The sequence below is a fragment of the Globicephala melas genome, chromosome 8 (assembly GCF_963455315.2).
Source record: "Globicephala melas chromosome 8, mGloMel1.2, whole genome shotgun sequence".
Classification (NCBI taxonomy): Eukaryota; Metazoa; Chordata; class Mammalia; order Artiodactyla; family Delphinidae; genus Globicephala; species Globicephala melas.
In genome coordinates, this window is record NC_083321.1 from 97,038,386 (window position 1) to 97,065,427 (window position 27,042).

Here is a 27,042-nt window from a genome sequence, read left to right on the forward strand (position 1 = left end):
CTTGTCATCCTGATATGAGGTGTGGGACAGAGTTCCCTATAGGGCAATTACTTACTCTATGGGTAAGGAAACCAGGCTGGGATGGCAACCGATAACTCCCCCATCAACTACTTCCCAGATCCTTCCTCTCTTCATAGCCAGGCTTCCAGAAATGGTCTAACTTCCATCTTCCTACCACCAGATTTCCCCTCACTCTCAAACCTACTGTAGTCCCGTTTCTGTTTCCACTCCTCCACCATAAGTTCTCTTCTGGAGCCCAACTTCTATGCTTCCTTTTAAATTCTCAGTCTGTTTTTGATTGCCTTTCTGATTTCTTTTTGTTGAACCTCTCCTGTGTGACAACTGGGACCCTATTCTTTTCTGTTTTTCCTCCTCTCTTTCTCTTTTTGGTTAGGCAAATGTATGTGTGTTTTATTTTTTAAATACCTCATTTCTTTTTCTTGTCATATTGCACTAGCTAGGACTTCCAGTATAATGAATAGGAGGGGTATATATGTGTGGTTTTAAAGGAAATATTCTAGCATAATCAGATTCAATTGGCTAGTGAGGATGCCTTAAAACTAGGATAATACTGTAGTAGTTGTACTGATACCCATTCTTGCCTTCTTTCATTGTAATAGGATTTTAGCTGAGTATATGCTCTCCCAGAACAATGACTACCTTTACCAATTCCCTTATGCACAGGTGACTGGACATTATGATGTAAGTCAAAATGTGAGGCAGCTTCTAGAGATTTTTCACAGAGGTGACTAGTCCATATCCCTCCCTCAATTCTTCTCTGCCCTTTCTCCTTCTGCATCCTAGAGTAAGGATGCTGCCATCTTGGACCATAGTATATGAGGGCAAGCATATAACAATGAACTGAAAGGAGCCTGGGAGTGTTGTTGGAACAGAATTACCATATTATCCCTGGACTGCCAGCCTGGGGTGATTTCTTTATGAGACAGAAATAAAATACTTTGTATAAGCCATTATCAATTTTTTTCCATTTTCTGTCAATATCATTCTAATTGATAGAGTAGACAACAAAGTGCTAGCACCCACCCATTTCTTGCCACTTCCCATTTCCTTCCTGGTTTCTATAAAATTGTCCTTTCATACTCTCTCCCAAAGGGGAGTCTTAAAACACTAAATGACCAGCTGATTGTCCTTGTGTTCTTAAAGTTTGGTGCTATAGGAAAATTGTGCATAGGGTGCCATGGAAGCTCTGAGATGAAGACATGTAAATAGGGAGAGTCTGGGCAAAGGCCATTCTGGGTGATAGAAATAGCAGGTAGAAAGCCATAGAGGCAGTGAATTATAAGGAATTTGGTTGGCATGGCTGAAGTGTAATATGTGAACCTGAGACTGAAGCTGAAAAGGTAGACAGAAGCCTGATACCAAAAGGTCTCTTCTGCTGTGGTCACAATCTTGACTCTTTCAGGCTCTCTTAGAATGTTCTTTCCGAAGAATAAGAAGAGGAGAGTATCTTAGCCATCACTTACCTATATAAGCACAGAATTTAGAGCAGCCTCATACCTATTGGTATATTTTGGGGAAACTGAGGACCAAGGCCATTCTAAGGAGGTGGGGCTGGGAAAAGAGATAAAAATATCAGAGCAAGCCCAACAAATAATCAAGTAGCTCCAGGAAGACTGCCTTGTAAAATTTGTTCTCTTGTCCAGTGATCACAAGACCTAAAATTCTACCATCAATGACATATTTATTAATTCTTATTGAAGGTGTTTCTGAGTTAAGATGAGAAGCAAGGGACATGAAGAAGAGGTAAGATCATTGGCTCCCAAGTTTTGCTGTTCTCTGATGCCGGGGAAGGGTCTTGTGACCATGGAGCCCAATCATAAATTGAGGGACATTTAGGTTGCTTCCATGTCCATTGACAGAGGAATGGATAAAGAAGGTGTGGTACATACATACAATGGAATATTACTCAGCCATAAAAAAGAACGAAATAATGCCATTTGCAGCAACATGGATGGAGCCAGAGATTGTCATACTGAGTGAAGTAAGTCAGAGAGAGAAAGACAAACATCATATGATATTGCTTATATGTGGAATCTAAAAAAATGGTACAAATGAACTTATTTACAAAACAGAAATAGAGTCACAGATGTAGAAAACAAACTTACAGTTACCAAGGGGAAAAGCAGGGGGTGGGGAAGGGATAGATTGGGAAAGTGGGATTGACAAATTCACACTCCTATATATAAAATAGATAACTAATAAGGACCTACTGTATAGCACAGGGAACTCTACTCAATACTCTGTAATGACCTAAATGGGAAAAGAATCTAAAAAAGAGTGGATGTATGTGTATGTATAACTGATACACTTTGCTGTACAGCAGAAACTAACACAACATTGTAAATCAACAATACTCTACTAAAATTTTTTTTAAAAAAAAGAAATTGAGGGACAGAAGTGATAAAAGGTAAAGGAGACCTGGGGGAAACGCCCTACCTGGAATAACCAGCTGCCTGCCATGGCAGCAGGCTTAGATCAGTTAATGAGAAGTCAGAGGGCAATTGCTGCTGACCACGTCTCCCTCTCAACTGTTTGTGCAGATAATCTAGCCAGGAATAGAGGGAACTACCCCAACAGACTTAAGGAGAGCTGACGGATTAAGGGGAGAACAGAACGCAACTGATACTACAGCAAGGAGAGCAAAATGTGTTGGCTGACTAATGAGAATCTTCCCTGCCACCACTGCTCTTCCATGTTCCCCAGAGCAGGCTCAGCCTCACTTGCCAAAAGTGGCAGGGGGTGAAAAGACTGTTGGCCTCGTGCCCACCTGGGTACCTGCTGGGAGAATTTTGCACATGCTGCTAAGTGCCCAGTGGCACTCAGGGCTTCCATTTACATTCTTAATTACCCTGAAATTCAGCCACATGGTCCTTCTGCCTGTCTGGACCAGTGCTTGATGGCAGCTGGTGCTAGAAACTTACTGTGCTCCAAGAGCTCTCAGGATCCATCCTTACTCTGTCAGGGAGGGTTCTCCCAAGTCAGTAAGAGGAACGTGCATGTATGTGTGCACGGGTGTGGGCACACGTGTGCCTGGGTTTATGTATGTACTTCTTGGTTCCAGACAATGACTTGCATGCATAAATATATGTGGGGGAAGTAGGTGGGTTAAATGCTCAGAGGGTTTCTCTTAACTATTGATGATTTGGGGAGTGTTTTAAGCTTTCCTCAGGTACCAGAAACGTTCTGTGAGGAAGCACAGAAATATTTTGGTAAATAATAACTGATTGCATTTATCTTTCCTGAAAAAGAAGAGGTAAAGTTTTCAGAACATTGTTTCTGGATTTTAGGGCAGAGTAGATGGAAATGAGGTTGAAAGTGTTTGGGGAAATTTTTGACTTTTCCTGCACAAAAGTTCCCCACATCCCCTTTCTTCTGATTTTGTTTTGGGAGGAAGGTTTTGAAATGGGTATTTGCGTGGTGTGTAATTCTATACACACACACTCACATGCCCATGTATATACACCCATGCATTAACGTGCTTACTCTGTACATACAATGTGCAAGATGTCTTGCTAGAAACTATGGGGGATGAAAAAATAGATCTCCATCCATCCGCAAAGCTCTCAAACTCTGTTAATGAGGAAAAATATATTAGAAAGCAGTTAAGTGTTAGAAGCCAAGCATCTGGTAGGGTCATTATGTGGGGAAAAAGGTCAGAGATGGAGAGAGTCACTCCCACGGCAGTGGTCAGGGAAGACTGGCAAGGAGCTGGAGCATGAACCTAGTCTTGAAGCGTGAAGAGACTGTTCTCAGATGAGCGTGTTGCTGAAAACTGGGGAAATAATGGAAAAGGGCAAACCAATATGGGGGCAGTTACAAAGTTCCCAGCAATCTCACAATGGACTATGGCCATTGTCTCCAGAGTGAAGAGTGACACATCTACTAATTTAGTAAGTGACTACTCTCCTCGAGCCCAGCTCTCCTTTCTGAGTTCACAGGGAGGTCTCATGCCAACTTTTTCTCTTAGCAACACTAAGACTGAAGAGCCAATCAAAAGAGAGGGACAAATAGATAATGGTTCCTGTCCACTCGAAATACTTGCTTGATTAATCGACCAAGTCTTCCTTTTATTAACTTAACTCATTTAACAAAACTTTCATTAACCATCTATAAATTGTCAGGCACTGGGCTAGGCATTGCCCCTAAAATGCTTAGTAAAGAAGCAGTCATAGAAAACCAGCAGGACACAAACTGGGATAGTAATGTATATAGGATGTTCTGGGAAGTCTTGAGGGGACATTCAAGAAACCTGGAAATTAAGGATGGCTTTATGGAGAAGGAGAAACTTTAGCTGAGGTTTTTTCTTTTTTTTTCTTCCTGAGTTTTGAAGGAAAAGTTGGAGTTAACTTGATGAAAGGGAAAGTGTGTCAAATGTGGTAAAATTATACTGTATTTGTAAATATGATGCCAATGTAATAGCCATTGCTGCCTACAGTTAGAATCTCTACAGGACATTATTTCAACCTTGTTTCCTGGACAGACTACTTCAATGCTATGAATCTGATGGTTTATTTCACAGAACCAAAGAGCACTGAGACAAAGGTTATATTAGAACTGTTAATTTTTAAAATATCATGGGATCAAGAATAGTTCTTTTAAGTAATCCACTATTGTTTACATCTTTAGACAGTAGAACACAGGGTTTAATGATATCATTAGTAATATATTTGGTTATAAAATAGAGGGCAGAAGTCAAGAATTATCCTTGAAAATATTCTTTTCTTTTTTTTAACATCTATATTGGAGTATAAGTGCTTTACAATGGTGTGTTAGTTTCTGCTGTATAACAAAGTGAAACAGCTATACATATACATACATCCCCATATCTCCTCCCTCTTGCATCTCCCTCCCACCATCCCTAGCCCACCCCTCTAGGTGGTCACAAAGCACTGAGCTGACCTCCCTGTGCTATGCGGCTGCTTCCCACTAGCTATCTATTTTATATTTGGTAGTGTATGTATGTCCATGCCACTCTCTCATTTCAACCCAGCTTACCCTTCCCCCTCCCTGTGTCCTCAAGTCCATTCTCTACATCTGTGCCTATATTCCTTCCCTGCCCCTAGGTTCTTCAGAACATTTTTTTTTTTAGATTGCATATATATGTGTTAGCATACGATATTTGTTTTTCTCTTCTGACTTACTTCACTCTGTATGACAGACTCTAGGTCCACCCAACTCACTACAAATAACCCAATTTCGTTTCTTTTTATGGCTGAGTAATATTCCATTGTATATATGTGCCATATCTTCTTTATCCATTCATCTGTCGATGGACACGTAGGTTGCTTCCATGTCCTGGCTACTGTAAACAGAGCTGAAATGAACATTGTGGTACATGATTTTTTTTGAATTATGGTTTTCTCAGGGTTTATGCCCAGTAGTAGGATTGCTGGGTCGTATGGTAGTTCTATTTTTAGTTTTTTGAGGAACCTCCATACTGTTCTACATAGTGGCTGTATCAATTTACATTCCCACCAACAGTGCAAGAGGGTTCCCTTTTCTCCACACCCTCTCCAGCATTTACTGCTTGTAGATTTTTTGAGGATGGCCATTCTGACCTGTGTGAGGTGATACCTCATTGTAGTTTTGATTTGCATTTCCCTAACAATTAGGGATGTTGAGCATCCTTTCATGTGTTTGTTGGCAATCTGTATATCTTCTTTGGAGAAATGTCTATTTAGGTCTTCTGCCCCTTTTTGGATTGGGTTGTTTTTTTTGATATTGAGCTGCATGAGCTGCTTGTATATTTTGGAGATTAATCCCTTGTCAGTTGCTTCATTTGCAAATATTTTCTCCCATTCTGAGGGTTGTCTTTTCGTCTTATTTATGGTTTCCTTTGCTGTGCAAAAGACTTTAAGTTTCATCAGGTCCCATTTGTTTATTTTTGTTTTTATTTCCATTTCTCTAGGAGATGGGTCAAAAAGGATCTTGCTGTGATTTATGTCATCGAGTGTTCTGCCTATGTTTTCCTCTAAGAGTTTGATAGTTTCTGGCCTTACATTTAGGTCTTTAATCAATTTTGAGTTTATTTTTGTGTGTGGTGTTAGGGAGTGTTCTAATTTCATTCTTTTACATGTATCTGTCCAGTTTTCCCAGTACCACTTATAGAAGAGGCTGTTTTTTCTCCATGGCATGTTCTTGCCTCCTTTATCAAAGGTAAGGTGACCATATGTGCGTGGGTTTATCTCTGGGCTTTCTAACCAGCTCCATTGATCTATATTTCTGTTTTAGTGCCAGTACCATACTGTCTTGATTACTGTAGCTTTGTAGTATAGTCTGAAGTCAGGGAGCCTGATTCCTCCAGCTCCATTTTTCTTTCTCAAGACTGCTTTGGCTATTCGGGGTCTTTTGTGTTTCCATACAAATAGTGAATTTTTTTGTTCTAGTTCTGTGAAAAATGCCACTGGTAGTTTGATAGGGATTGCACTGAATCTGTAGATTGCTTTGGGTAGTAGAGTCATTTTCACAATGTTGATTCTTCCAATCCAAGAACATGCTATATCTCTCCATCTGTTTGTATCATTTTAATTTCTTTCATCAGTGTCTTATAGTTTTCTGCCTACAGGTCTTTTGTTTCCTTAGGTAGGTTTATTCCTAGGTATTTTATTCTTTTTGTTGCAATGGTAAATGGGAGTGTCTCCTTAATTTCTCTTTCAGATTTTTCATCATTAGTGTATAGGAATGCAAGAGATTTCTGTGCATTAATTTTGTATCCTGCTACTTTACCAAATTCATTGATTATCTCCAGTAGTTTTCTGATAGCATCTTTAGGATTCTCTATATATAGTATCATGTCATCTGCAAACAGCGACACCTTCACTTCTTCTTTTCTGATTTGGATTCTTTTTATTTCTTTATCTTCTCTAATTGTTGTGGCTAAAACTTCCAAAACTGTGTTGAATGATAGTGTTGAGAGTGGGCAACCTTGTCTTGTTCCTGATCTTAATGGAAATGGTTTAGTTTTTCACCACTGAGAATGATGCTGGCTGTGGGTTTTTCATATATGGTCTTTATTATGTTGAGGTAAGTTCCAGCTATGCTTATTTGCTGGAGGGTTTTTATCAAAAATGGGTGTTGAAGTTTGTTGAAAGCTTTTTCTGCATCTATGGAGATGATCATTTGTTTTTTATCCTTCAGTTTGTTAATATGATGTATCACATTGATTTACTTGGGTATATTGAAGAATCCTTGCATTCCTGGGATAAACCCCACTTGATCGTGGTGTATGATCCCTTTAATGTGCTGCTGGATTCTGTTTGCTAGTATTTTATTCAGGATTTTTGCATCTATGTTCATCAGTGATATTGGCCTGTAGTTTTCCTTTTTTGTGACATCTTTGTCTGGTTTCGGTATTAGGGTGATGGTGCCCTCATAGAACGAGTTTGGGGGTTTTCCTCCCTCTGCTATATTTTGGAAGAGTTTGAGAAGAATAGGTGTTAGCTCTTCTCTACATGCTTGATAGAATTCACCCATGAAGCCATCTGGTCCTGGGCTTTGTTTGTTGGAAGATTTTTAATCTTAGTTTCAATTTCAGTGCCTCTGGTTGGTCTGTTTATATTTTCTCTTTCATCCTGGTTCAATCTCAGAATGTTGTGCTTTTCTAAGAAAGTGTCCATTTCTTCCAGGTTGTCCATTTTATTGGCATATAGTTGCTTGTAGTTATCTCTTATGATCCTTTGTATTTCTGTAGTGTCAGCCGTTACGTCTCCTTTTTCATTTCTAATTCTATTGATTTGAGTCTTCTCCCTTTTTTTCTTTGATGAGTCTGGCTAATGGTTTATCAATTTTGTTTTTCTTCTCAAAGAACCAGCTTTTAGTTTTATTGATCTTTGCAATCATTTCCTTCATTTTTCATTTATTTCTGATCGGATCTTTATGATTTCTTTCCTTCTACTAACTTTGGTGTTTTTTGTTCTTCTTTCTCTAACTGCTTTAGGTGTAAGATTAGGTTGTTTATTTCTTGTGTCTTGAAGTAGGATTGTATTGTTAAAAACTTCCCTCTTAGAGCTGCTTTTGCTGCATCTCAAAGGTTTTGGATCATCGTGTTTTCATTGTCATTTGTTTCCAGGTATTTTTAAATTTCCTCTTTGATTTCTTCAGTGATCTCTTGGTGATTTAGTAGTGTATTGCGTAGCCTCCAAGTGTTTGTATTTTTTACAGATTTTTTTTCCTGTAATTGATATCTAGCCTCATAGTGTTGTTGTTGGAAAAGATACTTGATATGATTTCAATTTTCTTAAATTTTCCAAGGCTTGATTTGTGACTCAAAATATGTTCTGTCCTGGAGAATGTTCCATGAGCACTTGAGAATAAAGTGTATTCTGTTGTTTTTGGATGGAATGTCCTTTAAATATCAATAAAGTCCATGTTGTTTAATGTATCATTTAAAGCTTGTGTTTCCTTATTTATTTTCATTTTGGATGATCTGTCCATTGGTGAAAGTGGGGTGTTAAAGTCCCCTACTATGATTGTGTTACTGTCGATTTCCCCTTTTATGGCTGTTAGCATTTGCCTTCTGTACTGAGGTGCTCCTATATTGGGTGCATAGATATTTACAATTGTTATATCTTCTTCTTGGATTGATCCCTTGATCATTATGTAGTGTCCTTGTCTCTTGTAAAGTCTTTATTTTAAAGTCTATTTTGTGTGACATGAGAATTGCTACTCCAGCTTTCTTTTGATTTCCATTTGCATGGAATATCTTTTTCCATCCCCTCACTTTCAGTCTGTATGTGTCCCTAGGTCTGAAATGGATCTCTGGTAGACAGCATATGTATGGGTCTTGTTTTTGTATCCATTCAGCCAGTCTATGTCTTTTGGTTGGAGTGTTTAATCCACTTACATTTAAGGCAGTTATTGATATGTTCCTATTACCATTTTCTTAATTGTTTTGGGTTTGTTATTGAAAATCTTTTTCTTCTCTTGTGTTTCCTGCCTAGAGAAGTTCCTTTAGCATTTGTTGCACAGGTGATTTGGTGGTGCTGAATCCTCTTAGCTTTTGCTTGTCTGTAAAGGTTTTGATTTCTCCGTTGAATCTGAATGATATCCTTCCTGGGTAGAGTAATCTTGGTTGTAGGTTTTTCCCTTTCATCACGTTAAATATGTCCTGCCACTGCCTTCTGGCTTGCAGAGTTTCTGCTAGAAGATCAGCTGTTAAACGTATGGGGATTCCCTTGTATGTTATTTGCTGCTTTTCCCTTGCTGCTTTTAATATTTTTTCTTTGTATTTAATTTTTGATAGTTTGATTAATGTGTGCCTTTGCGGCGTGTTTCTCCTTGGATTTATCCTGTATGGGACTCTCTGCACTTCCTGGACTTGACTGACTATTTCCTTACCCATGTTAGGGAATTTTTCAACTATAATTTCTTCAAATATTTTCTCAGTCCCTTTCTTTTTCTCTTCTTCTTCTGGGACCCGTATAATTCGAATGTTGGTGTGTTTAATGTTGTCCCAGAGGTCTCTGAGACTGTCCTCAATTCTTTTCATTCTTTTTTCTTTATTCTGCTCTACGGTAGTTATTTCCACTATTTTATCTTCCAGGTCACTTATCCGTTCTTCTGCCTCAGTTATTCTGCTATTGATTCCTTCTAGAGAATTTTTAATTTCATTTATTGTGTTGTTCATCATTGTTTGTTTGCTCTTTAGTTCTTCTAGGTCCTTGTTAAACGTTTCTTGTATTTTCTCCATTCTATTTCCAAGATTTTGGATCACCTTTACTATCATTACTCTGAATTCTTTTTCAGGTAGACTGCCTATTTCCTCTTCATTTGTTTGGTCTGGTGGGTTTTTACCTTGCTCCTTCATCTGCTGTGTATTTCTCTGTCTTCTCACTTTGCTTAACTTACTGTGTTTGGGGTCTCCGTTTCGCAGGCTGTAGGTTCGTAGTTCCCATTATTTTTGGTGTCTGCCCCCAGTGGGTAAGCTTGGTTCAGTGGGTTGTGTAGGCTTCCTGGTTTGGGGGGACTGGTGCCTGGGTTCTTGTGGATGAGGCTGTATCTTGTCATTCTGGTGGGCAGGACCATGTCCAGTGGTGTGTTTTGGGGTGTCCTGATTTTAGGCAGTCTCTCTGCTAATGGGTGGGGTTGTGTTCCTGTCTTGCTAGTTGTTTAGCATAGGGTGTCCAGCATGGGAGCTTGCTGGTCATTGAGTGGAATTGGGTCTTAGCATTGAGATGAAGATCTCTGGGAGAGGTTTTGCTGTTTGATATTACATGGAGCCAGGAGGTCTCTGGTGGACCAATGTCCTGAGCTCGGCTCTCCCACCTCAGAGGCTCAGGCCTGACACCTCACCAGAGCACTAAGACCTGTTCTTTAGGAATTCTGGGGCATTTTTTCTTTGTTTTCTTTCTTTCAGGTATTTTTTTTTTCTTACTTAGTTGTGATGAAATTTCTAGGAATGAAGCAATAGGCAGGTGAATAGTCTCCAATTCAAAGCCAGGCGTTTCTCAAGCTCTTGCTACTTCTTGTTTTCCTGGTTTCCCTGGAGGGAGAACCAGGAGGTGGTGCTGGGCTCCATCCCTACTCCTTCCCCATGTGGACTGGTGCACACACGTCCTCTGGCTGCCTCTGCTTTTGGAGGGGTAGCCCAGTTATGAAGGGATCTTTATAGTCCTTTCTGGTGTCCAAGGTCTTCTGCTAGTTTTTAGCCAGTGTTCTGTGAGAACTGTTGCATCTATAAATGTATTCCTTATGCATCTGTGGAGAGAGATGAACTCCATGTCCACCTACTCCTCTGCCATCTTGAATATCTCTCTGAAAATATTCTTGAAAAATATTTTTAAAGTTCAGGTCATATTAATGAAGACCAAAGAGTGCTGTATGTGTATTTCGGGGGAAGGTGGTTCACAAAAGCATGGTAAATCATCCTTGGATGAGTATATCAAAAAAGAAATAAAAATTACAACTGCAGTCTATTTACAAAACGATGACAATGAAAACTGTTTACCAAAACTTAAAGGATATGGCCAAATTTCTAATTAGAAGTAAATTCATTGTCTAATATGACTTAGTTATGAAAAATATATAATCATTTTTGTCAACTAGCTAGAAAACTGAAGGAAAGCAGGAGGAATAAAATAGTAAAGAAAACAATGGAAATAAATAAATTAGAGAAAGAAAAAATATGAGTAAATTTTAATCAGAAAATAAAGAAAAAAATTCATCACATTTAGAATGAATGAAAAGATATGTAATGCTGTATATGTACTATGTATTATTAAAATAATTTTAATGAAAATGTTGTAAGTGAAACTTCATGCTACTTTGAAAAACACAATACAGTGGTAAATGTCTAGGGAACTTACAAATTATCAAAGTTGATTCAAGCAAAAATGGAAATATTTTATGGATGAAATAATATGGCAAGTATTTCAAAGGATTATTAAGCAATTATTCTATTAGATAAAAGTTTTAGGGACAGATATTTCCACTAAATTCTTTTAAATGCTAAAAATAATATGAACTGTAAAAAGTATAAGAGCAGAGAAAAATATTGAACATATGTAATACATTTAATAAAGTAAATAATAAACTAAATAATGAAATAATAAGCTAAATAAATTTAATAAATTAATGAATATGTCTAATTCATTTAATATAAAAGTGATATCAAAAATCTTACCTATAATGTATATAATAATACTATGGAATTTTATTTTGAATTTATGAATGTGGATATAAAAAATTCAAAATAAAACACTAATAAATAAGCAGTAAACTAAATAGACCAATAAATGAAGTTAAACAGTATGGTTTAAAAAAACCATATTGACATAGAAGAGTGAATTCCTGAATAAAAGAATCCAGGTTTATTAAAAAAAAAAACTCTCTCTCAAAAAGTCAAAACGTGGAAGGCCACATGATCATATCAATCACATCTGATAAATTTTAGTATCCAGTATTGAAAAAGAAAATCATAGTGAAGTAGGACAGTGTTCTTTCTTAATATGAAAAATATATCTTGCTAATTACAAATATCAAGCTCATTAAAATTGGCAGGAGTTGAGAGGGAAGATGCTTTCATATGAAACAGAAATAAAATTATTCAAAAGGAAGAAACTTAATATTCATAATTTTCAAAATACTTTAGAATTAGAATAACAGCATTGGATCAAGTGGTAGGTAACAAAGCACATATATGATATTCAATTACTTTTCTACTATAAATATTTAGAAAATATAAAGAATAAAAGCATCCACTCAAAGCATAGCAAGAATATAAATATAAATAACTACAATAAAATATGTGAAAGCTTATATTAAAAAACAGAAAAATAGAAACCAATAAAAACATATTAAAAATTAAATACAAACTGGCCAAGCACATAAATAGGCTATCCTCCAAAAAAGACAACGTATGCTTAGTGAATATAAGAAGAGAAGTATTCCATTTCATTAGAAGTCAAAGAAAAGAAAAAATAATGAAATACTATTTTCCACCTATCAAATTAATAAAATTTTTTAAAATAATATTTTTTAAAAGAATGTTGAGAAATTGCTCTTGTCAATTGCTGTTAAAATGAAAATGGCTACAGATGTTCTAGAAAGTGACTTGACAATAGTTATCAGGAACCACAGAGAAGTTTCTACCATTGGTCCTGGTAACTCTACTCATAAAAATATATCCTTGTAAAATTATGAGAAATGTCTGAAAAGATTATGTATAAGTGTCTTGATCATGAGTTTATTGTAGCAAATTATTAGAAGCAATCAAAATGTCTAATAATAAGGAGTCTGGAATATGATGTAACATTTTAAGACCATTACAAATCATGTTTGCATAAAGTAGTTAATGACATGGGAGAATGCACATGATATAATTTATCCATGTATATCTAGAGAGAGAAAGAGAAAAAACTAGGAGGAAGCACACCAAAATATTAACAGCTCTAAACCTCTTTGTAATAGGATTACAAATTATTTTAAAATTATTTTTACATTTTTCTTCATCTTCTAAAATTTCGAGAACCTCAGTCAGACCAAAAGCTTGAAGAACATTCCTGGTTATATTTTCTTTTGGCCAGGACCAAACATGACTGTCTGTCACGGCATCTATGTTATGGCTAACATATTTGTACTGCCTTTTTCTTTCAGTCTGATATTTTATTTTTATTTTATAACTTTACATTGATGGTTTCTCCCCTTCCCTACCCTAGGGTCTGTTTCAATCCTTTGTGGAATGAAACGAGGGACTAAACAAATAGGCAAATGGGAAGAAATGTGAATTGTATGTCCTAAGTGATTTTCATACTCAATTCTATTCAGTTTGAGTCCAGAACATGGCCTTGGAGCCTTCCACTCTGAGGTCAGACTTGTTCTTCTGTGTCTGATTAAACATTTCAAGAGAGAATGCTCATGGGCCATTGATGATCAAGCTCAGAGCTCCTGGGAGCTGCAGTCCTTCTTATCCTTATGTCAGTGCTGGGTAAAAAGCAGTGACATTTGAGAGAGAAGGCATGGGTGAATCCTACTACATCTTCATTCTCCACTTGCTATGCCTAGAAGTGTGGTTGGAATCTTGATCATGCTCAGTGTTGAATGGACCAAGTAAGAGGACCCTTCTGGTTACTGAAACCCTTTTAACTTTGGACAAGAGTGAGGCAGATCATTTCTCCATAAAGTTCAGTTCGTTTTTTTTAAAAATCTTTTTAACGTTACAGATTAAAACTAAATTTTAGCTATGAAAGTTTGAAGGGAAGATCCACAAACCACCTTAAATTTTCCCTTTTCTCATGAGAGAGACAGAGAAAAGATCATTCTATGAAATATTTGACATAATGCTACTCTGATAAGTCTGAAGAAATGTGAGTCACTACACAACCATTCTCTCAACTCAGGACAAAAAACTTCACGGAATTACTGTGCTTTTAATCCAAAGAGCTGGGTGTTTGGCATTCCACAGTGCTTTGCAGTATCATGCCAACCAGGGGAGCCTCTCATGAAAACAGTGTGTTGTTGAATTGTGGGTCTTAGCTCTCTTGGGTTGATAAATGGCCGTTGATTTTTTAAGACCCTTCTTGAGTCAAGAAAGGATTATTGGATTAAGATGTGTCCGGAAATATTTTAAACACTTAATGTAATTTACATCTCAGTACTGGGGATTACTAATTAGAAGCTGTGCATTGTGGAATTTTTTTTTTCCTTCATAGGAAGAGATGTAATGCCAAATCACTTACACATGAAGGTTAAGTTTGTTTGGAAGACAGAATTTAACAGTGTAGCAATTCTTGGAGTTAATGCTGAAGGATATTATGACCTGCTTTTGGACGTGTGCTTGCGTGGGAGTATGTGTCCACGTACATGTGAGATTCGTCTGTTGGAGGAGCAAGAGTTGAGCAAGCAGGAACCAAACAATAGCTCTTTTCGTTAACAGGTGGGGTCACGTTCTATCTGAGATGACTGGCTAGAGAGCCATGGAATGAATGCTAAATGTTGCTTTGTTTCCTACTTGAGTTTCAGCACTGTATCTGCCCTCCTCCCTTCCTTCCTCCATGTTTCCCTCTACCCTTCCCTCTCTTCATAATATACCGTTGTTTACATACTTCTATGCAGCAATAAAAAGCTCCAAAGCAATGTTAAAGCCAGGTGTAACTAGTTGGTTTAATTCTAATAGATTTTGTATTTATTTGTTTTTACATTGACTTGGCCTCCTTACTTTTCTCCATCCTACTTGGAAAAAGGAGATTTCTCATTGTATGGTCCTATGTTTTCCATTTTATTTCTCAAAGGAAAAAAAAAAAAAGAGGACTGTGGGAGCAAAAAAATAGTAGCACAATATGGATTCATGAAGATTTAGTCCAAAATTCTCTCTCTCTTTTTCTTCTCAGACAAGGAACTTTAATCTCAAAGCAAATGAAGACGCTGTCGTCTTTTTAAAACACTCATTTGGGAGAAAAACATCCTAAAACTGTTAGGAACCTTGAAATATGACTGTTCTTTCCCATTATATTCAGTAGAACACATTGTATTATTGGCCTTTACGCTTGCTACTGCACCAAACAAACCCCAAATGATATAAAGGCTCAAATATGGAAGGAGTTTGCTTTTCTCTCAGATAAAGCATAAAATAGGTGTTCCGGATTGCTGCACATCTTTTCCCCAAACGGTGATTCAAGGACCCAGGTTTCTTCCACCTACTACTCCATCATCAACACTCTGGCTTCCAAAACTGTCATCATCAATCTGTGTCAAGTTAATGGTATGTGAAAGATTTTTTTTTAGGGTCAGGACTTCAAGCCCATCTTCACTTCACTTGTGTTCACTTAGGCTCAAATTCCACTGGCTAGAGCTCAGTCGCACGGCCACATCCAACAGAAAAGTAAGGAAAGGGTATGGCCTAGCTATGTGGCAAGGAAAAAGAGTATACAGGCTTAGTGAACAGCTAGCTATGCTCTGCTCTCAACTGAAAATTCTACTTGCTTTGAGCACTTTCAGTGACATTTTGCTTCACGAGCAAATGTATTGGACCATGGTAGGCAGATAAGATTTGGCTATACACGAAAGTGTGAATCAGAGCACAGCCTCTGTACAACACAAGGGTGTCTCAAAAAGTAGAAATATTTCTAAAAAAAAAAAAAAAGTAGAAATATTTCTTTGTGTCCATTTCAAATGAAAAATGGAGGATGGGGTCTAATGATAGATTGACGGGCATCTGGAGACACCTGTTTGGGGACCAAGACTAGAGTATAGGAGGGTGTAATAAGTAGGCAGAGGAGCATCATTCTGGTCAGAAGTTATGACCAGTGGGAGCACTAGAAACTTGCACTGTTGTTCCAACTATTATACTGGCTAAGATCTAGGCATGTTGACAACCATTACCATCAGAGTATAGTAATGACAGCAGACACAGTGTGAAAAATCAAGACTGAGCAAAGCTGCATTTGTCTGTTCCAAAAGCTATATTATTTCCTTCTATCATTTTGCTCCACACAGGCAAACTGATTTATAAGTTATAGTCTCTGAGCCTCCATTAATTTCACTAAGGGCATTTCACACTTGTACAATAAATGTTTGAATTAAGACATTTCTTTTCTGAAATTGAATTGCATGTTAACTGGTTATTGGCTGTTGCTTCTGGTCCACACAATTACAGATAAGAGCACTGATCTGGCAAGAAAACAAATTGGCTCTTAAAAGAGGACAGTTTGGATTTGACAGCTACAGATGATGAGGTATCTCTCTAATGGATCCCGTGTATCACCATCAGAGGTGTGAGAGACCTGCAAACCCTTTCTCGCAACTGCCCACTTCTACCCTTTGATCTGCCTTCCCCTTTCAGCACACATTAGCTGAACCCACTGAGAGGGAATAATGCCTCGAGTTATCTGGATGGTTGGTGAGTCTTGAGATAGGCAGAAGTTACTAGGAGAAATCTTCTTGGTTCAATCAGGTAGCATTACAAGTGATGTTGGTTCCAACTACAAATGCCTGACAGTCGACAGGTGTAAATGCCCAAGTACTTCCCCCAGGGATGCTAGACCATCAGGGGTATTACCCAGATATTTCACTCTATTGGAAAGAACCCAGATTCTGGCCACCCTGGCTAGAGGACAGCTAATGTGATGTATGGTTAGGGTAGTTTGCCCAGAAATTGGTTTGCTGGCGTTTAGGGACTTGATCTGAGCTCAAACCTTTTGGGAAGAATGACTCAGGTCTGGCTCTATCTAGTGACCTCAATACAGAAATAGAACGCCCTGCTTCCTTGTCAGGAATATCAGCAGATTGACCTCTGCCCTTCTCCTCTATCCTAGTCAAGGTAGGAGGCCCCTGGTGAACAGCTCAGCACTGCCCATCTGATATCTCAGCTGCCCCCAGTAGAAGCCATCTTGGGGTAGATTCCTTTGACTTTTAAGAGTCATCTATACTATTCCTCCAGTGTAAGATGATCTCATTGTAAAACTCTCTCTGTCCCCAGGGGAGTGATAAGCAGCATTCTCTTTAAGAGTTTCAGGTCAAAGTCCAGATTCCCAGGTTTATTCCAGCTCTGGATACATCTAAAAGAGGCTATTACTTTCCAGGGGTCAAGCTTTCAGATCTTACCCCATCGAGAAGATAATAAAAAAGCACTTGTAGTTGGATTTTATTCATCATCTATATAATCACTGAAATTATAGATGAAAACGGCCATTATGTCATCCCAGCTCTCTTGCTGGCCAGTGTGTGTGTATTTTCTCTTTTATGACATCCCATAAAAGCATCCTACACAGGGTTAGATCATAACAGTCTCTCAGCCATTTGTGGCAAGTGCAAAATATTCCAAATGAACTGAGTTCCTGCCTGATTTCCACCTGGAAGATTCTGGAGATGGCTGAGTCTGCGCAGCCGTGCCTTTTTCCTCATCTCCCCCATCTCTGTGATGGCAGCATGGCCAGCTCTGTCTGGACAGTGGTATAGGACCCGTGTCATTATGGGCTCTGACAGAAGGAGCTCGGGTGGTTCCCTGGTCATATTTGTCAAGCGGATCCTCCATGGGAGGCTAGAGGCACATTCTTGGAGAGTCAAAAGTTTTTCATGAGAAGTCTTCTATGTCATATTTTCATTTCGATGATATTAAAAACACATTTGCACATATTCTGGGGCATCTGGAAGACCTCGTAACTGACAACTGCCACGTGATTCCAATGCTCCAATTGCATTTGCGTTAGGGCCAAGGAGTATGTTTCACGAATGAGAAGAGGGGTGAGGTAGAATTCACTTGCACTCTAGTGAAAACCAGAGGACTTCAACGTGTACTGAAGAAATGGTGATTTCTTAGAATTGTCATAAAGAGAAATACTGAAGGGTTGGAGTCATTGCATAGCAGGTGACAGCAGAGGAAGACCAAACTCAAAAGCAAGTACATATGCCATAGCGCTTGGAATCACACTCACATTCTGAGCAAAAATTAATTTTTACCATGCTGTCGTATGTCATACTAAATTAATGGTAATAATTCCAGTATTAATTTTTTAGTTTTATTTGCAAATTAATTTTGACTGTATTGCTTAAGGGCTAATATGCATAAGGAGTTTATGCCTAGTTTAACAGTTATATATATTTAAGAAACATTAAAATACAGTGAAGTCAACATGGGGCTACACGACAGCTGTTCTTCTATAAAAAGACATTTATTCACTGATCAAGTTGAAGAAATACTGCTTTGGAGGATTACCTTTCCCAGGTTTGACTACACTCGTTCTATCTATAGCTCCAAGGGCTATCCACCGAAAGCACCATTTTCTAATTTCAGTGAATTTCGAAGTCGAAGGATGGGACTAGACTGGATCATATTTAAGGAGGAGGAAATGATTTTCTTTCACTTTTTCTTGCAGGATGTTCTGGCCACACCACTGGAACAAGACCTTCTATGGATATCTCTGAGCAATTGCTCACAATATTGAGAAGTGAGAGAAATGGATGAGTTGTATATGCCCTTCCTAGATACTTCCTTCTGTCCTCTGATAAGAAGAAGGTGCATATAGCCTTTTGATAACAACCTGTCTCATAAAAAGTGGTCAATAAGCCGAATGAAAGGACAACCCAGGTCAACAACAAGAAGCCACTGAGACATGAAATAGACATTAGACATTGGTTAGTTGATCAAAGAATATTCCAGTAGGATGGAAGATCTCTTCCAAAGCAGTCTTTGGAAAGTTCCCTGATGCACAGTCTATTAAGTGGGGTTCCCAGGGGCCTGGTGTAGATTAAGCTCCTTCTTTCATGTTATAAATTAAAACAGAAGAAATCTAGTCCACTAGTCCTCCAGGCAAATGCTTGATTGTTCTTTGTAGGAATCCCCTGACATATCAGATTAGGTGGGTTTGGAGGGAGTGAATCATCTGGAGATTTATCTAGGCATGTAGAGTAAAGTAATGAGCAGAAAGGTGCTCAAGGGAGCTGCTGGGAAAGAATTATGCCAAGAACACAGAGAATAGGAGAGGGTGGAGGAAGATGGGGCAGGCAAAAGGCTGTGAAAGGTTACGTTAACGCATCCCTATTGTGTGCCCGCTTTCTTTTTATATTTTTCTCAATGATAAGACGAAAAGAATTGATTGAGCCTGAGATGCCAGCCACAGGCACTCACATCCTGGCTTCTCTTTGCTATCAAAAGTGGCGTGGCGTGAAGGATGACTTCTTTTGAAGAAATGTCTTCTCTTTCACTGACCACTCAGCTCTGGTGGGAAAGGATATCTACCCAGGGAGTCACAGCAGGTGAGTGGGAGCTGGTAGCCTGTGACTGCACCTGAGTTCATGGCGGGGCAGATGGAGTTTATCTCCAGCCTAGAAACTGTCTTTGGACAACTCACTTTTTCTTTTTATGCCTCAGTTTTCTCACCTGTAAAATAAAGGCAGGGATGCTCCTTACTTTGGGAACTGTTATTGGGGTATGCCTCTCCCTTAATTACTTTGAACTTTATGGAAGGGACAGTTCTCATGCAGTTCTTTCTTTATGATCCAGGTTAACGACTGTCTCCACCCTGTGTTCCTTGGCTGGCCCTCTTCTCATCATCGACCTTTGGGAATATTGCTAAACAGGTTTTTCCTCTGCTATTTCTCTTATCCTCTCAGAAATTTCCTCATTTCAAAGAAAACTGAACTTGATGTCTGAAGAAGTGGGGAGTTAATTTCTCTTTTCTTCCACTTACTGTGGGTGTAGTATGTATGACTTGGTCTCATTGAGCTGCTTTTTCCTCATCTATAAATTGGGACAATCTCAAGAACCTTACAGGATTGTTGAGGGTAAGAGGTGTGAATGCTGTTTGTGAACTGTAAGGGCTGCTCCAATGCCAGGTACTAGACCTGGTAGTTAACGGAGCAAAATTATTATTCAGAGTCATCAAACCAGGAAGTCTTTGTTTTTAGGGGCTTTATGACATCATCTTGGCTGGTGCCTTGATTCTGTGCTTCCTGACTCTCCCTGACTCTGACACAAAATTTTCAGGTGGGACGCTGGAGTGCACTGAGATGCCCAATAACCTGAATCTCTTACCCTTTCTGATGGAGTCCCAATCACTTACACAATGTCAATGCCCCTGCACATTTAAGGCTGAAGATGGAGGCAAGAATGAGACTCTCTGGGCAGGGTTCATAGGTTTACTCCTTTGCTCCAACAGCATCTTAAACCCACTTTTATTATAATATTTATTACCATGACTTATAACTGTTTACCTGTTTGTCTCTCCCACTGGACAATGAACTCTAAGGGAATATGGATTATTTGCTTGTAATGTCCAGAACACAGTACAGTGTCCAGTGCAGAGTAAATGTCCAATACTAAATGAAGCATTACTGCTGGAATTTTCTCTCTTCCTTCCTCACTCATCACCCATGAGCACCCCCCCAGCACTGGCAATCTGGCCATGCCTTGTATTCTGACTGAACTCCAACCCCTGTTGTTCCCAGAAATCTGATTATCCTCTAAACTTTAATCACAACCTTTCACCTGACACTGCCCACGTGGAGTACACGGCCCCAGGGTTGAGTTCCATTAGCCTGTATGATCTGCTATTTGCATGTTTTTATGGAAACTGATGGAAGTGCCACATATGTGCAAAAAGGAGAGAAAAGGAAAAATAGAGGGAAAAAAAAAACTGGCTCAGAGAACAGGGGAGAGCTGTAGAGGGAATGTTTTGGCATTTGCTTGGCTATAAGAAGGCTACGTGAAATCTATGAAAATAAAAACTCTATGGATAAAATTAAGCTTGGCTTAGAGACTAATGTTTCCCAAAGTACATTGAACAGAAACGAGTTCTATTGATGTTATTATGTATTAACTTTAAAAAGTGTTCCATGTTCAAATAAGTTTGTGAAGCAGTGTTACATAAAGTTAAATAGGTTTCTTTACCCTAGAACACCTAATAGCCTTTTATATGACAATGTAACTTAGACATCTTCAAGAAGAAATAGTCACACTGCTTTGAACAAGTTTTTGATCATCCTTAATTGGAGAATTCCATAGGATCAAATGTTCCTTGGAATACATTTTGGGAAACGCTGCCACAGAGATACATATTTGAATTTTAAGATACTTGATCACTGATTCCAAGGTAACATGGAGTAATATGGGCCTAATGGTAATGCAATTAGGTAGATTCTTGCCTGATTAAACCACTATCTTCAAAGGGTTTGATTAATAGAAGGCTGGCAAGCTGGGCGTATTGTTTCTAGTTGTCTGCTTCCAGACTGTTCATGTCCCTACCCTGCTCAACCCGTTCATAACCACAGAATTTTATACTTTGCTTCAAAGAAACTATTGATAAAAACAGAAGTTTATATGACAAACAACAGTCTGTAACATCCAAGGATTCTGGTTGTTTTCAAAGTCAGTATGAGTTAATGTACAAGATGGTTACCGAAACACACCTAACCAAATGCTAAATCGATAGTTATTTAGTGTCACCAGTTCAGGGGAGACAACAATCCAATTGCCTTGTGCCTTTTTGGACCCCACATTTTAGTGGATACAATAATAAACAAAAGTGTCTTTATGGGAAAATAACAAAGACAGTGATGGGTTTGGTGGCCATACAGTGGAATAAAACGTCAAAGAAATTGAGAATGTTGACCCTCAAGAAGAAGCAGCTTAGCGGAAGGATATGATGTCTATTTTAAAATGTTTGAAGAGTTGCACAAGCAAAGGGGAGTGTTATGGGCTGAATTGTGTCCTCCCTCCCAAATTTATATGTTGAAGATCTAACTCCCATAACCTCAGAATGGGACTGTCTTTGCACATAAGATCTTTCAAGAAGTAGTTAAGTTAAAATGAGGTCATTAGGTGGGCCCTAACTCAACATTACTGGTGTCCTTATAAGAGGAGATTAGAACACAGACCCACATGCAGAGAAGAAAGACCAGGTGAAGACACAGGGAGAAAGAAGATGGTATCTACAAGCCAAGGGAAGAGTCCTCAGGAGAAACAACCCTGCTGACACCTTGATTTCAGACTTCTAGTTCCCAGAATTGTGAGAAAATATATTTCTGTTGTTTAAGCCTCCCAATCAGTGGTGCTTTGTTATGACAGCCCTGGCAAACTAACACAGGGAGTGTACTAAATTCATTAGATGGTAGACTTCTTAAGGAGGAAGCTTTGTTCTACATGTCTTTGTATGGAATCTTGTCACATAAGAGGGAGCCAGGAACATGCTCGAAAAATGAATGTTGAATGAAGAAACAGTTATTCTCTGGGTTAGCAGAGGAAGAGCTAAGACCAATGCATGGAGCAACCAGGGTGAAGGCCTGTGGCTCAACCAAGGAGTGGGTGGTTTGCAAGGTAGTGAGCTCCCCAGTCCTTGGAAGTGTTCATTCGGAGACTTCCTGACTACCTGTTAGGTCTGTCACAGGAGAGACACCTGAACTGGTAAGAGGGCTCCTAGAAGACCCTGGAAGTCTTTTCCATGGATCTCTGGCTCTCTGGAAGTAGAAAGGAACTTCCTGACACTCAGACGATTAACCAGGCATGATTGCCTTCCAGTAGCACCCAAAGATAGGCAAAGCCTACAATGGGCCATCTTCCAGAGGCTGTGAGAGTCCTGGATTAAGGGGGAACTTCTGAACAACTTATTGGTGTGTGACTTTTGATGTGTCCTTGTCTACAGTATGTGAGCAAATCTATTCCAATCAGGTTCAGTGTTTTAAAACAAAGGCAAAATAAATGGACAAGTACAAGTGCTGGATGGCAGGGTCCTGATGTGGCAGCAGGAAAACGTATATGGAATGAAATCTTCCAGCCTGTGAACTTGGGCATGAACGGCCTGAACATTGCCAGAGGACACCCAGAAGGCAGTGGGCATTTGTACAAGCTTTCCTCTTTATCATTCCTATAATCACTGGATGCTCCTGATCTATTCTTCTGTGGATCTAGCCTCAGATGTCGATAAAATAGATGCTTGCCTACAAGATGAGACTTGAGAAGACGTGGAAATGGTCTCTTTTGTCTCTAAACACCTCCTTTACCAATCTGCCAGGAGCTTCATTGGAGATGATCTTTTCCAAAAGATATTATCTCTGTTAGCATGAAATCCCTCATATTTGCACAGTACTTTTCTGTTTACTAAGCTCTCTCACATTCATTATCTGTGATCCTTCATCCATCCGTGGCTTTTTTCATCTCCATGAATGCGTCATGCTTTCTGTGGCACAGAACCTTCCCATGTTCTTTTCCCTCTTGGCTAATGTACCCTTCCAAGTACCCGTACATCTCTTTCATAGTCGTCACCACACCTGAGGATGATCTGTTCTTCCTGTAGGCTTTAAGTTCCATGAGGGTGGGAACGAAGTCTGCTTTGCCATCTGCTCCATCTTGAGGCCTGGTGTAATCTCTGGCACAAAATGAACACTAACTAAAGTTTCTTTGAATAAATGAATGAGTATGAATGGCCTTTACTTTTATAATAACATCACATAACCCTGTGATGTTATTATCATTCTTATATTACTTATAAGTTTGGGAAAAACTAAGTGGTTGACCCAAAATTTCACAGATTACTCAAGATGAAGTCTCCTTGACTCCAGATTAATAACTCCTTCCCCTTGCATCACAGCTATCTCTACTGGTAACATGAGTCTATGTTCTTCAGGACATTAATAGACTTCATGTTGACCTGGATGAAATGGAGCTGAAAGAATGGGGGTATTTCTAGATGATAAAAAGAAAATATTATCATTTGGCCTGTGCACACTGCTAAATTTATTGTTTAGGTGATACTATGATGCAGGATAGGATGGCTTCCTGAGGATTCTTAACCCACACCTACTTACAGTCAAGACTGATGCAAAGTTTGTTTATCCACGGGGTGAATGGTGTGGGCACCGCCATCCTGGATCTGCAGGATGTGTAGACACTGTCTGACATATAATTAAGCCGATTAGAAATGAGACCCTTAGAACTGTACATGCAGGTGTGGGGATTCAGGAACAAGGAAGAGTGAGGGGAAGAGGAGCGAGAAGGTGGCAGCGATCACGGGCAAAGAAGTATGACAGTCTGCCTGGGCCATGTGGCTGACACCCCGCCTGACGCTTGTTTTGACTTTTCTCTTACTGCACAACCGGTGCATGCAGATGACTTTACATCTCATAGCAAAATGTGCGACATCAACGTGCTAAGCAAATGCAAACAAAAATATGCTTTCCTCACTCCAAACAAATCTCTCACACATCGCAATGATGCGGTGGCATGGCGAGAGACGGGAGACCCAGGGCCTCAGGAACCAGATCTGCTCATTGTTTAAACCACCCTCTGGGATCCACAGAAATGCACTGGGAGACCAATGTCAGCCATGTTGGATGACTTGCTATTATTTGGACATGGCCTGCACTTTGATTTCACTCATCCATGCATGCATGAAAGCATGGTCTGTCCAACTCACTCAACATTTATTATGCACCTGCTGTGATCCAGGTAGAGCCAGGCACTAGAAGAGCGGCTGTGAAGGACACAGGGGTGAGCCCTCTGTATAGCCTGTCTTTCAGGAGCTCATAGTTTCCCTGCTTTTGCTCACGCATGGCCCTCAGCCTGGGATGGAGCTCACTCTGCTTTCTCCTTATGGAAATCCCTCCCATTCCTGAAGGGCCAGTTTGGGAGCACCTCCTTTCACTTCTTCACCATGCCTTCCCACAGTGAGAATGAATCACTTTTTCCAGTGCTCCAAAAGCACTCTGCTTCTACTCTTGTCTGAAATTCCACAGTCGGTATTTGATCCAAGTGCCGGCTGTCACCTTATTTCTCCTGCCTTTATTTCCCCCCCACCTCCCCAAAGCTTGTAGGACCAGATCTTCCCTAGTTCTGGGAAAATTCTAACAGGAGGAGGAACTCTATTAGTGGCCTAAACTTCATAAAAGGGAGCTTTATAATTAAGTTTGTAATTTTTGCATTGAAAATCTCTTTGGGCTCAAACATAGCTGCAGGGCTCCAATGTGCTTTTCTCAAAACTCCTTAATGAAGTAGAATAATGACAAGGAATTATGCTTCATTCTCCTCCAGGGCAGTGCAGCATGGTGGCTAGGAGTGTGGAATTCGAAGCCCAGATTTGGTGGGCTTCAAATCCTGACTCTGCCATTTGTTAAGTGTGTTACCTTGGGGAAGTTATTTAATATATGTGTGCCTAGGTTTCCTCATCTTTAAAATGGAGATAATAATAGAACATATTTTATGGGGTTGGTGTAAGGATTAAATGTGTTAATACCTGCAATTGCATATGTGGAACACTGCATAGCACTTAACACACCTGTTCGAGAGATGTTAGGTATTAGTTATTACTCTCCAAATAAAATAATTCCTACCGTGAGTCTACTGTCGTATCGCATTACTGATGTTTCCTTCTAATCATATGTAATGCTCTGAGGCTCAATTTTACAGAAAGCCACTGCTGAGAATAGATGCTTCAAATCCTTCTAGTATTTTTGAAGAGTGAGTCATTCGGAGTTAGATCCTGCAACTTGAGTTTCAGTATTTTTACCATGATTAGGTGTCTTCCCTGGGAGAAGTTACTCAGGCCTTCCTAATCCTCTATTTCCTCAACGTAAAAAGGAGAGGTAATCATACACCCCTCACAGAGTTGCTGTGACGACTGAATGAGTGTTGAGGTTGAATTAAGTAAATAACATATGGAAGTGTCTAGCGTCCTGTGTGACAGTCTTAATAAATGTTTGTTTCATTCTTTTATTAAAAAAACTAAATGATACACCTGGGAGGAGCCCTGAGTATTTGATGGTGCCGAATGAGCACTGTGGCTTTCCATGTGCAGGTGTGGTCTAACACACACACACACACACACACACACACACACACACACACACACACACACAGAGGTGTGGATACAGATCTCAAAGCATTTAATCCTCACGATAGCCCTATGCAGTAGTATTATTAGGACCCCTTTTCTAGGATGGGGAAGCAGGTGAGGATAGCTTTTCCGCCTAGGGCTGCTGCTCTGCATATGTTTCTTAGTCTTTCCACACATCTATTCTGGTAGCAGTTTCGTTTTCCTTGAGGGCTGAGCCTTCTCCCCAAAACCCAGCTGTTGGCAGGCCTCTGCTGTTGCCTCACTCACCACAGCATTCTTTTCCCTGGGGTAGACTTGGTGTGTTGAGCTTTTGTGTGGAATGGGCTGATCTCATGACCTCATCCTTTGCCCTGCCCTCCCCTTCCAAATGCCCACTGGGTTGTGTCTCTGGTGCTAAGCATTTCTTGAGCCAAGCTCTTAGACTATAGTGTCTTGGGCAGTCTGGCTACCTTCCACAGAGTCTGCCTCTGCTACCAAACTGGTTTTCCTCCTGTGTTTCCTGACCTAAAGGACATTCGGACCTGGTCCCTCCTAGCCTTTGAGGTGCATGTTGCTTGCTGGGCTCCCAAGGTGTTGCAGGCCATGTGGGGTGACTGACAAAGTGTCTGCGTTATCTCTTCTGGGGGCTGGATGGGGCTCTATTTTGTGAAGCAGAAGTGACCCAAATCATCTGAAGGTCCTTAATTCCATGAATAAAGCTCTATTCAGAAGGAGATTATCATGTAAAGGAGAGGAGCGTCATGTTTGGAGAACGAGTGACCGTGGCAATTGTGAGTGCAGGAAATCATTGAGTTTTGCATCTGGGTCCTTCAGGAGGCTGGCTTTGTCATACGATCACCCTGCCGGTGGGCAATATGAGAGGCACGTGCTGTGACGCCACCTGAGGGCTAATGAATGTGGACACGAGAATCCCTGGTCAAGGACACTGGCTCTCACTAGAGAACCGCTGTGGGGACCGTCCAGGAGAGAGGCAAAGGACCGGTTTGAAGCTCTTCCTGTATTTATTGCCTTTGGAGAATGAAATCCACACGTCTTTTGTACAGTGGTTGATTTGAGTGATAATCGACATGGTGAAGAGACGCGGTAACCTTTTTTATTTTAACATCTTTATTGGAGTCTAATTGCTTTACAATGGTGTGTTCGTTTCTGCTGTATAACAAAGTGCATCAGCTGTACATATACATATATCCCCATAAGAGAGGGTAACTTTCTAAACGGCGTAAGAGATGAGCAAGGGTAAGCAACTTGGACAAAATGGCGGCAG

The 27,042-nt window shown here is 39.7% G+C and overlaps 1 long non-coding RNA gene across 2 annotated transcripts in view; it reads left to right on the top strand.

Annotated features, from left to right (window-relative positions):
- The window catches only part of LOC138842785 (uncharacterized), a 259,732-nt gene extending 239,060 nt beyond the window's left edge, over window positions 1-20,672 (top strand). For both annotated transcript variants that reach the window (XR_011377636.1, XR_011377637.1), the window contains exons 3-5: window positions 18,330-18,469; window positions 19,036-19,209; window positions 19,457-20,672. This is a non-coding gene — a long non-coding RNA (uncharacterized lncRNA). The remainder of the gene's footprint in view (window positions 1-18,329; window positions 18,470-19,035; window positions 19,210-19,456) is intronic.
- Window positions 20,673-27,042: the final 6,370 nt, after the last annotated feature.